This window comes from Hibiscus syriacus, unplaced genomic scaffold, assembly GCF_006381635.1.
Source record: "Hibiscus syriacus cultivar Baekdansim isolate YM2019G1 unplaced genomic scaffold, ASM638163v2 tig00111067_pilon, whole genome shotgun sequence".
NCBI lineage: Eukaryota > Viridiplantae > Streptophyta > Magnoliopsida > Malvales > Malvaceae > Hibiscus > Hibiscus syriacus.
Genome location: NW_024062969.1, coordinates 112,755 through 125,649, shown reverse-complemented (window position 1 = coordinate 125,649; position 12,895 = coordinate 112,755).

Genomic DNA, 12,895 nt, shown 5'->3' with positions numbered 1-12,895 from the left:
ACAAGGAAATCTCCCTAGTGATACTAAAATCACTAAACATCATGGAAAGGAGCAGTGCAGTGTACTTACACTAAGGAGTTAAACATAGATTAACAAGAATGACAAATTTGGGGGAAAACAGCTGGACAATTCTTGCCAAGGCATTACACAACCAAAAGATCGAGCTGAAAATGTGGAACATGATGAATTATCTGAAGAGAAGGAAAATGATGAAGGCTCTGAAAATCCAACCAGATATTGGGAAATTTATGGCCAAGGCTAGAAATTCCTTAACACCAACAGTAGATGACGTGAGACTGCGACCACCATTTCCTTAAAGATTAAAGAAACATAATGATGACATCCAATCCAAGAAATTTGTTGATGTTCTGGATCAATTGTATATCAACGTACCTTTACTTGAAGCCATCAAACAGATGCCATCTATGCTAAGTTCCTAAAAGACATTTTCACAAAGAAGAGGAAGGTAGAAAATGTTGCCATGACAATAGAAATATGCTCTGCAGTAAGCAAACTCCCACCAAAACAAAAAGATCCTAGCAACTTTATGATACCATGCTCAATTGGTAATAACTTTGTAGGGTGAGCTCTCATTGACTTAGGGTCGACCGTAAATTTAATACGAAAGTTCATATTTTTAAAATTAGAAAGGTATAATGCTTGCCCAACCATAGTTATCTTACAGTTAGCTGATTGGTCTTATGTGTGTCCTGAGGGCAGAATAGAGAAGATGTCATTATAAAGGTGGACAAATTCTTATTTCTAGTTGATTTCCTCATCTTGGACTGCGAAGCCGATGAAAACACACCTATCATCATTGGACGACCCCTTTTTGACACTGGACAAATCTTAATCGATTGCGAGAAGGGAGAGTTCACGATGCGAGTAGGAGGGTAAAGTGTCACAATCAATGTATTCAACTCCATGAGATATATGAACGATTTTGAAGAATGCCAATGCATTAGAAACATGGACTAAATGGAAGAAGAGGCAAAGGTAATTCTTAGCCATGGTGAATTTTTAAAGATAGATGAATACAATAGTTTGTGCCACGACTTGATGTCCATGACGCATAAACACGAAAATCAGGGCCCAGGTGAAACATTTTCAGAAGATGATTCTGATAACTATGGCCTTGGCAATAGTTGTTTGAGTAAAAGACTAAACGGGTTCCCTACCAATGACACCAATGCAGATTATGAAGGAGAATCAGAGGAGCAATCTAGTTTCCTTCATACTAGATCAGGTATGAAATTTGAACCCTTAGATTTTAATGAAGTTAGCCCCCCATAATCATCTCTACAACATGCACCTAAATTGGAACTTAAAACTTTGCCATCATATTTGAAATATGCCTACCTAGGAAGTGATAAGACTTTACCAGTGATAATTTCTACCAATGTAACCTCCGAGCAGGAGAATAGTTTGTAAAATGTTTTGTCACAGCACAAAAATGCTCTTGGGTGGACCATGGCAGACTTGAAGGGAATCAAACCTACCATATGCATGCACAAGATCAACTTAGAAGACAATCATAACACTTCAGTAGAACCACAAAGAAGACTAAACCCGATCATAAAAAAGGTAGTTATGAAGGAAATCATAAAGTGGCTAGATGCGGGAGTGATTTATCCAATATCTGATAGCTCATGGGTCAGTCCGGTGCAGTGTATGCCATAAAAGGGTGGTGTGACCATGGTCAAAAATAAAATGATGAGCTTTTAACTACTAGAACAGTCACAGGCTGATGCATATGTATGGACTATAGGAAGCTCAATAAAGCCATAAAGAAAAGACCACTTTCCCCTTCATTTTATTGACCAAATGCTTGATAGGCTAGTAGAAAAACATTTTACATCTTCCTTGATGGATATTTAGAATACAATCAAATAGCCATAGCACCAGAGGATCAAGAGAAGAATACTTTCATATGCCCGTATGGTACCTATGCATTTAGACGAATGTCGTTTGGGCTATGTAACGCTCCAGCTACCTTTCAGATATCTATGATGGCCATTTTTTTTGGATGTGGTAGAAGATTGCATGGAAATATTTATGGATGACTTCTCCGTCTCAGGCGACGATTTCAACCGATGACTCGACAACTTATCTAAAGTATTGAAACGATGTGAAGAAGCCAACCTAGTACTAAATTGGGAGAAATGTCATGTTATGGTAATCTAGGGAATAGTGCTGGATCACAAAATTTATTGTCAATGCATTGAAGTTGATAGATCCAAGGTGGAAGTAATTGTAAAACTACCTTCACCCACCAACGTGATAGGCATACATAGTTTCCTTGGATATGCAGGCTTCTATTGGTGGTTTATAAAAGTTTTTTCTAAAATCTCAAAACCTTTGTGTCTTTTTCTTCAACAAAATCAATTATTTATATTTAATAATGTTTGTTTAAATGCTTTTACATATTTGAAGAAAAAACTTTCAGCAGCACCAATCGTTGTTCCACCTGACTGGAACAAACCTTTTGAGCTCATGTGCGATGTTAGTGATTATGCAGTTGGGGTAGTGCTAGGGCAATGAAAAATCAAAATCTTACATGTTATGTACTATGCTAACCATACTCTTAACAATGCACAAGTAAACTATACTACCAATGAAAAAGATATTCTTGCAGTAGTATTTGCATTCGATAAATTTAGGCCATATCCCATAGGAACTAAAGTCATTGTGCATACATACCCCTCTACCATTAAATATTTGATCAATATAAAAGATGCAAAGCCTAGGCTAATCAGATGGATATTATTACTACAAGAGTTCGATTTAGAGGTCAAGGATAGAAAGGGTACGGAAAACCAAGTAGCAGATCATTTTTCTAGACTAGTAACAAAATTAATTATCATGACATGAAATATATTCAAGAGGATTTCCCTGATGAGAAAATTTTATTTGTCACGGCTGTGCATTGTATGCTGACATAGTCAACTTTCTTATTAGTGGTATTGTGCCCCCAGATTTATCCAACCAAGGTTGAAAAAAGTTTAGACATGATGTGCGACATTATTACTGGGATGAACCGTTCCTATTAAAGCATTGTGGAGACCAAATAATCATAAGATATGTCCCAGAAGAAGAGCAGAAAGAAATTCTACTTCAATGTCATATGTATATATCATCCCTTCATATCACAATACATTAAAATTCCTTTATTCTCTTACTCAACAGTGTTTAACGTTCGTCTAACTAGCATAATTGACAATTGTTTTCCAAATGCACAGCTAGGCCATTATTCTTTTACTCAACAGTACTTAACCTTTCATCTAACTGGCATAAATGACACATTTCTGTCATATGCACAGTTAGGCCTCAAGATCTTTTATTTTTGAGCAGTCTCTAGTATATTAATCATTCATCATATTCATTAACCATTTCCATCATTATACATTTTATGGTTTATTCTCATACTGTCAGTGCAATAATACCTAAATTTTTCTATATTTTTTGATGAATTACTCATCCAATATAATTACGACAGGTCACCCTTTTATTATGAACTTCTGACAATTTCATCTTTCACATGATCTCATAATTCAATAAATATTCCATAATTTACATCCCTAGTGCTAATATAATTATTTATCAACCATTTCTTAAATCTGTGGTTTGCATACCCATTACTAAAAAAAAGATCCATTCCTTATTATGTAGTTCTTATGTTTATCCCCATATATTTTCCATACGAAAATTCATACACTTTGTATGAATTTCTTGTCTTTTAGCACACAAGGTGCCTAATACAGAAATTCATACACTTAGTATGATTTTTTCTTTTTATTTGTAACCTCCATTCATGTTTATAATACACCATTATGTACTTTAAACTATAACATATTTTTCTATTGATATTGCACCCATATGCATTTCAACTATAATATACTTTTCTGTTGATAATGCACCCATATGCATTTCAACTATAGTATACTTTTCTGTTGATAACGTACACATATACATTTCAACTATAGTATACTTTTCAGTTGATAATGTACCCATATACATTTCAACTCTAGCATACTTTTCTATTGACAATGCACCCATATGCATTTCAACTATTGTATACTTTTTTTTGATAATGTACCCATATACATTTCAACTATCGTATACTTTTCTATTGATAATGTGCCCATATACATTTCAACTATGGCATCCTTTCATGCCAATAATGCATCCATATGCATTAGTATTTTCATTTCTTTTAGAGTAATTCATACTCTAAACTCATACACAATATCATTTCCATGAATTCAATATAACATAGTAATTATTCTAAAACATACATTAACACTTAAATAATTTATATTAAATAATTGCTAATCATTTTCATATAGATTACATACAATAAATGTACTCACTTGACTTTCCTTGCTATGTATCCAAAAACGTAAATGCTGATTACTCTAGTATTTTGCCATTACCCTTTATTTTGTTTGTCTCCAAAGTTTGGTTCCGATCTACTCAAGCATCCATATAACGAAAAATACGATATTAATTGTTAGTATTCTTCCTAACAATTATACTTAAACAATACTCAAAAGGACATATCATTAACTTTCTATAACAATATCAGTCTATTTTGACATTTCTAGCTCTATAGTATCGATATTACTACCCTGATACCGATACTTCTATACTATGGTACCGATACCCCTTCGGGTATCTATACTAAAAATAGGCTCGATATTGTCTGGTATCGATACCCTTACCGTGGTATCGATACTACCCTACTATGGTATTGATACCCTCTACCGGTATCGATACCCTCTACCGGTATCGATACCAAAATTAGATTCTATATTTGTTGGTATCGATACCCCTCATCATGGTATCGATATTGATTGAATCAGTATCGATACTACTCATCTAATTTATATCATTTTAGCCTATAATATCGGTATTGTTCCTAGCAGTACCGATACCCTTGCCTAGATTTTCCAATTTTTACTCCGATTATTACACAAATGAGGTCATTTTTTTGTTAGGATTACCTCCCATAATGCTACTAAACTCTTCATTACTTATACATATTCACTTTCCCTCATTTAGTTACTTAAAACATCTAGCATCCTTCAATATCATTTGATTCTAAGAATAACACCATATTTTCTAACTTGTTTTTAAACTCGTCCATTGCTTCTAATCTCTCATTTACCTCTTTGACAAGTCAAAACTACTATCAAACATCAATAAACACTCATATCTTAGTATATCATTTCAAAACCCATTTTCTTTAATCTCTAATATTTCATCCATACCTTTGTTTTAATTCGATTTAACCATCCCCTTAGCTTACATATAACTTAACATAACTAAAGCAACCCATAATTTAAAGAAAACACTAGCTAAGGAGAATTTACCTTATGTTAGGGAGAAGAGGACACCCACGTGAGGAAGAAAAAGAAGAAGAAGAAGTGTAAAAATACACTTTACTTTCCCCTTTCCTTCTTATTTAAAATCCCTAACAAATTTTTAAATTTCATTTTTCTCATAAAATACCAAAATGCCCTCTTAACTCCTTTATTGCTACAATTTAGTTCAAAACACTATTCTAAATCATTTTCTCATCTTTTAATAATTATTCAATTAAATCATCAAATTTTTATTCTTTTTAATTTAGTCATTGACCTAATATTTGGGGTATTACATTCTTATCTAATGATGTGGATGATTAGACTTTCATAGTTGAGATTGAAAATGTTTCAACTACTCGAGAATATTTTCAAGGGATCCGAAAAAGTTATCCAGATTACATGAAAAAGGATATATGAAATTTTAAAATAAAGGTATTCCATTCAACTTGATCTCGAGTGTTATGATAGTAGTAAACCCTTTGAGACATGGTGCAAGTGTAGGTTGGACATGTAGTAAATATTCGATAAAGATATCTGGGCTATGCTCCTGGTGAATCTGATGGAATTATCATTTGATGAGTTTAAGATCATATTGGGTATAGGTTGGTGTCTCCACATTATGGTTGGGTTATTTATCTTAAGAAGTGATTATTTTAGAAAGATACGGATGATTTGGAAATTATAGTTGTTGGAGAAAAATCAAAATCATCGCCCAAGGAGATATCGACAATGATTGCAAAGAAAATGATGTCCGAATGATATATATATATATATAGCTTTTCTTTGGAAATATCGAGATTTATTGTATTCAAGGTATTGAGTATATTTCTATGGTTTCGTATTGAAGGGCTTTGATCGAGTTAAGAGAACCAGAAGCTCTATTACAAGAGTTGATTGATCAAGGTTTCATCAGATTGAGTGTTTCACCTTGGGTAATATTTGTGATATTGGTGAAAAGAAAGATGAATCTATGTAGTTATGTATAGATTATTGACAGTTAAAGAAGGTAACAATAAAGAATAAGTATTCTCTTCTGAGGATTGATGGTCTGTTTGATCAATTGAAAGGCACAACAGTGTTCTCTAAGATAGACATTTGGTTAGGATACCACCAATTTAAAGATTTGAGGGGAGGATACTCCAAAGATTGCTTTTCGGACTCGGTATGGACACCACAAGTTGTGGTGATGCAATTCGGTTTGAATAATGCCCTGGTAACATTTATGGATTCGAGGAACCAAGTATTCCAACCTTATATAAATCAAATTGTGGTGATATTAATTCATGATATTTTGGTATATTCAAAGTCAAGAGAGGAGCATGATGTTCATCTTTGTATTGTTCTTCAGACTCTTCGAGAGAAGAAGTTATATGCCAAATTATCCAAATGTGAATTCTGGTTAGCTGAGATGGTTTTCCTTGGCCATGTTGTTTCGACATAAGGTATAAGAGTAGATCCTAAGAAAAATCATGTTGTAGTAAATTGGAAACCTCCAAAGAACATTTTAGAAGTTTGAAGTTTCTTGGGACTTACTGGTTAATATTGAAGATTCGTGAAGAACTTTTTGATGTTAGCTTCACTACTAACCAAGTCTTTAAGGAAAGATGTGCCTTTTGTTTGGACGGAGAGTGCCAAGAGAGTTTTGATACGCTAAAGAGGATTTTAATAGAGGCACCACTGCTTATACAACTTGAGTTGGGTAAGGATTATGTGGTTATTAGTGATGTATCTCATAAAAGCTTGGGGTGTGTGCTTATGCAAAAAGGTAAAGTTATGGCATATGCCTTGATTAAGTTAAGAACTCATACGCATGATTTAGAGTTGGCAGTAGTCGAGTTTACTTTAAAAATTTGACGCCATTATCTGTATGGTGAGCGGTGCTATATTTATATAGATCACAAAAGCCTAAAGTACTTGTTGACACAAAAAGAGTTGAACCTGAGACAAAAAAGATGGATAGAGCTTTTAAAGGATTATGGCTTGATCATTGATTATCACCCAGGGAAGACAAATGTTGTTGTAGTGCACTTAGTCAAAAAACTTTTGCAGCTTTGCGAGTTATGGATGTGCGATTAGTGTTGAAAAAATGGCATTGTTGGCTGAATTAAGATAAAACCAATCTTTTTATATTGGATAAGAGAATTATAAGAGAAAAACGAAAATTGCTTGGTAAGAATTGCACAAGTAGAAAATGACAAGATTAAGTACTTTGAGGTCAGGTCTGATGGATGTTTGTACTATTATGGGAGACTTTGTATTCCCGACGATGAAGATCTAAAGAAATACATTCTTTTTGGGCATTAAGTGAGTTGACTATACATTCAGGTGAAAAAAAGATGTACCAAGTTTTAAAGAGTCGGTTTGGTAGCCTGGTTTGGAAAGAGCCATCACGAAAATTATGGCAAAGTGTCTGACGTACCCATAGAGGAAAGTTGAACATCAAGTATATTCTGGATTGTTTCAAACGATCTTGATTCTTGAATAGAAATGGGAAAATGAGTTACCGTTGACTTTGTTACAAGACTAGTTTTGACACATTATAAGAAAGACTCAGTATGGGTGATTGTTGATAAATTTACAAAGACAACTCACTTAAATTTGGTACAAACACTTTATTCGATGGATATATAGGATAAATAATGCATATAAGAGATAGTTCGCCTGCATGGAGTGCCAGTATCGATCATATCCGAAAGAGATCCAAGATTCACTTCAAGGTTTTGGAATTTCTTGTATAAAGCTTTGGGTTCTTGATTTTATTTCAGTACAGCCTTTCATCCGAGGACGGATAGTCAGTCGGAGTGTACTATTCAGATATTGGAATATATGCTAAGGGCATGTGTGGTTGAGTTCAAGGAAACTTGGGAAAATAATTACCTGAAGAATAAATTACCTCCAACAACAACTATCAATTGAACATCAAGATGGCTCCATACGAAGATTTAAATTGGAGAAAATGTCGAACACCATTTAATTGATTTGAGTTAAAAGATCAAAAAATGGTTGGCTCTGATTTATTGAAAGAGGTTGAGGATAAAGTAAAGATAATTCAAGACAATCTCAAAATAACATCTGATTAGCAGGAATTTTATACAGACTTGAAGCGAAAAAAGATTGAATTTCAAGAAAATTATAAAGTTATTCTGAAAGTATTGTGGTTTGGGTGTAGAGGAAAAATTGATTCCAAGATTTATTGGACCTTATGAGATTTAAAAAAAGGGTCGGACCAGTAGCTTATCAGTTAGCTTTGTATCCCGAAATGGTCAAGACCCATTATTTTTTTATATGTCATTACTTAGGGAGTACCGATCAAATTCATTATATGTTATTTCACTGGAGGAAATAGAGATTCGACCAGATTTGACTTATGAAGAAGAACCAGTATGGGTCTTGGCTCGAGAAATCAAGAAACTGCATATCAAGATGATTCATTTGGTTAAAGTACTTTGGTATAATCATAAAGTCTTAAAAATTTGAGGACAAATTTTCTTAAGGGGGAATTATAATATCCCAAATATCGGGTTAGTGACTAATTATAAGGATTTAAAATTTAGAGGTTAATTTAAATAAAATGAAAAGTATAAGGATTTATTTAGGAAATTGTGTTTAAAACTTATTAGTAAGAATGAAAGAATAGAAGGGCATTATGGTCCTTTAGAGGGAAATGAATTTAATATTCATTTTATTGAGGATATTTATTTAGGATTGAAATAGAAGCTGAAAAACTAGTTCTCTTCTCATTCTTCTTCTTCTTGTCCCTGTGCTCTCTATTACAAATGTAAGGTTTCTTCAAGTTAGGTTTACTTTTGTTTATGGATTGGTTTTGAAGCCTTAAATGATATATAAGCTTAAGGAAAGATTAACAGTGAATAAAACTAAAAGATTAGTGATTTATTTGAGATTTAAGAAATTGGGGTTTTAAATGATATGATGAAATATGGTTAGTTATTGGAGTTTTAAAGCATATTTGACTTGGCAAAGAAGTAAATAAGAGATTTGGAGCATTAAAATTGATTAAAAACATGTTTGAAAAATTGGTGTGATTATTAGTTTTGAGTGTTCTTTGGAGATTTTAGATGTTATAAAAAGATTTATAGATGTAAGTTAGTTGGATTGAGTAATGATGAGTTTAATGTTATGGTTGGTGATAAAAGTAAGAGATTTATGCGAAAATGTGGTAAAAATAAAAGTGAAATATGTAAAAACTGGCTAAGGTTATGTAAGAACAATACCGATACTATAGGGTTAAATTTGAGGAAAGAGGATGAACACGATGAACAATATCGATACTGATACAATTAGTATGAATACTGAAGTGGGGTATCGATGATCAGAAATGAATGTTAAATCTACGAAATTGACTTAAAAGCCTATTGCATGTGTATTCAGAGTCATAGGTGCATTTCGACATACTTTGTGTATAATGGTTATCGATCGATTTTATTTAATTCATAACGATGCATTTTCGTATCAATACTATGTATACTTTTGGCACTTGATGTATAATCATGGTATTCATAATGAGTTTGTGAATTGCCATTTTGATATACAATTATGTATAAAGGTTATCGATCGATTTTGTTTAATGCATAACGGTGCATTTTTTGTATTAGTACTATTTGTACTTTCAACACTATGTGTGCAACCGACGGAATTTGTAATGAGTTTATGAATGACCGTATCGACACTATGTGTGCAACCGATGGAATTTATAATGAGTTTTTGAATGACCGTATCGGCACTATGTGTGCAATCCATGGATTCATAATAAGTTTGTGAATTTCCATTTTGGCACTTCGGTGCAATGCATGTACCATGCATTCTCATTTGGCATACATTGGGAAAATAATGGATAAATGGGAAAAATACTAATTTGATAGGTATGTTGGGCATACTAAATATAGTTTAGTAGGTTATGTGAATTAACTTTGGTTTGCTAATCCAGTTTAAGTATTAATATGATTTATACGAATTAAATTTGTATCTTGATATTTTATGACATATCTATGTTTATGTTACACCTCATTTGTATTATTATGCATCACTAAGTAAATAATTAGCATGTGTTGGTTTCACGCGTAGGTAAATGCCAAGATTAGAAGTAACGAGTACCCAACAACTCCAAGCATCAAGGAATATAACTACAATATCAATAAGACATCCTATGATGTATTTTTTTGACTTATTTTATAGCAAGTATTTATGAATGTTCTAATAGCTCTACTTAGCTATTTTTGGGAAACGAGTTTGTAATGAATTAATTGAATCATTTTATGTTATTTTAAATATTGATAATATGAACCAATATTATTAATTTGGTTATATGTGTTTAATATATATATATATATGTATTTCAAGAATGTTGTACAAACTATATTATTAAAGTGTTTTATCTAAAGAAACAAATTTTCCTAGTTTTCATGTACCGAAATGTTTTGAAAGTTATGTGACATCTGTGACTCATGTACGAGACCGTATAAGGGAAATGGGTATTATATTTATTGGTATTAGAGCTACAGGTTTAGCCGTTTATAGAAATGAAATAAGTATTAATTTTGTTAAGAATGTATACATGCCACTAGGATGTCAAAAGTTTATTGATAGTTCTATATATACTGTGATGATGCTTATTAGGGAGTAAAGTTACTATTTACTAATGTAAAAATGATTTTGATTGTGTTTAGATGTCGGAAACTAAAGACAAAGGTAAGATAGTTGATAATATTGAAAAGATGGTTGAGATCAAAATCGACCCAAAAGAATTCGACATGACTTCAGTATCACGCTTTAGAATACTATAAGCTTGTAGAAATTTTCCTCCATTATGTGGAAAAAATGCTCCAACATTTAACAAAGTTTCTGAATTGAAGGAATCCATTAAGAAGTTTGAACGACTAATAAAAGAAGTTGAATCGGATGAGGATCCAGGAGATTTCTGAATCTAGTGTTGACTCTGAGGTTTCGTCAGGTAGGCTTAAATAATTGAGAAATATTTAAGTGAAACATTAAATTTTTTAAAGCATTGTTAATTTGAGTAAGAGGAAATGAGTAAGCAGTAAATACATTGTCTCCTAAAGTTTTAAAGAAAGATGTGTTATTAGCGAATTAAATGATTATGAGTTTGTTTGAGAATAGATGTTAAGTTTTATCGACTTGATAGAGTTAACTTTTTTAAGGTAAATTTGTGAAAGGATTGTCTACCAATTCCATGCTACAATGAATTATTACTTAGATTGAGATTAATTCTTGAGAACTTGAAAAGTGTCAAGTTCGTAATGACAGGAAAAAAGAGTAAATTTGTTTACTAGTGTAATTTTATCATTAACTATTATGAAGTTATTGCTACAAAGTTTTCAAGTCTTCTTATCTAATGATGTGGATATTTAGACTTTTATAGTTGAGATCGAAAATGTTTCAACTGCTCGAGAATATTTTGAAGGGGTCCAAAAAAGTTATCCGGATTAGCTCAAGAAGGATATAAGAAATTTTAAAATAAAGGTATTCTATTCAACTTGATCTCGAGTGTTAAGATAGCGGTAAACCATTTGAGACATGGTGCAAGTGTAAGTTGGACATGTAGTAAATATTCGATAAAGATTCATGGGGCTATGCTCCCAGTGAATCTGATGGAATTATCATTTGATGAGTTTAAGATCATATTGGTGTCTCCGAATTATGGTTGGGTTGTTTGACTTAAGAAGTGATTATTTCAGAAAGATGTATATGATTTGGAAATTATAATTGTTGGAGAAAAAGAAAAATCATCGCCCAAGGATATATAGACAATGATTGCAAAGAAAATGATGTTCGAAAGATATATATAGTTTTTCTGGCTATTGTGATAGATAATCAAGTATTTAAAGTAGGAATGTTTGATATTCCCACAACTTGGGAATTTATTGATGTATTTTCAGAGGAATTGCCTAGTTACATCCAGATCGAGAGGTGGAATTCAAGATTTATGGTTATCAAGGTATTGAGTCTATTTCTATGGTTTCATATTGAAGGGCTTTGATCAATTTAAGAGAAATAGAAGCTCCATTACAAGAGTTGCTTGATCAAAGTTTCATCAGACCGAGTGTTTCACCTTAGGGAGTATTTGTGATATTGACAAAAAGAAAGATGAATTTATGTGGTTATGCATAAATTATCGACAGTTAAACAAGGTAACAATAAAGAATAAGTATTCTCTTTTGAGGATTGATGGTCTGTTTGATCAATTAAAAGGCACAACAGTGTTCTCTAAGATAGACCTTTGGGAATGATACCACCAATTAAAGATTTGAGAAGAGGATACTCCAAAGATAGCTTTTCTGACTCGGTATGGACATCACGAGTTGTGGTGATGCCATTCGGTTTGAATAATGGCATGGTAACATTTTTGGATCCGAGGAACCAAGTATTCTAACCTTATCTGGATTAAATTGTACTGATATTCATTGATGATATTTTGGTATATTCAAAGTCAATAGAGGAGCATGATGTTCATCTTTGTATTGTTCTTCAGACTCTTCGAGAGAATAAGTTGT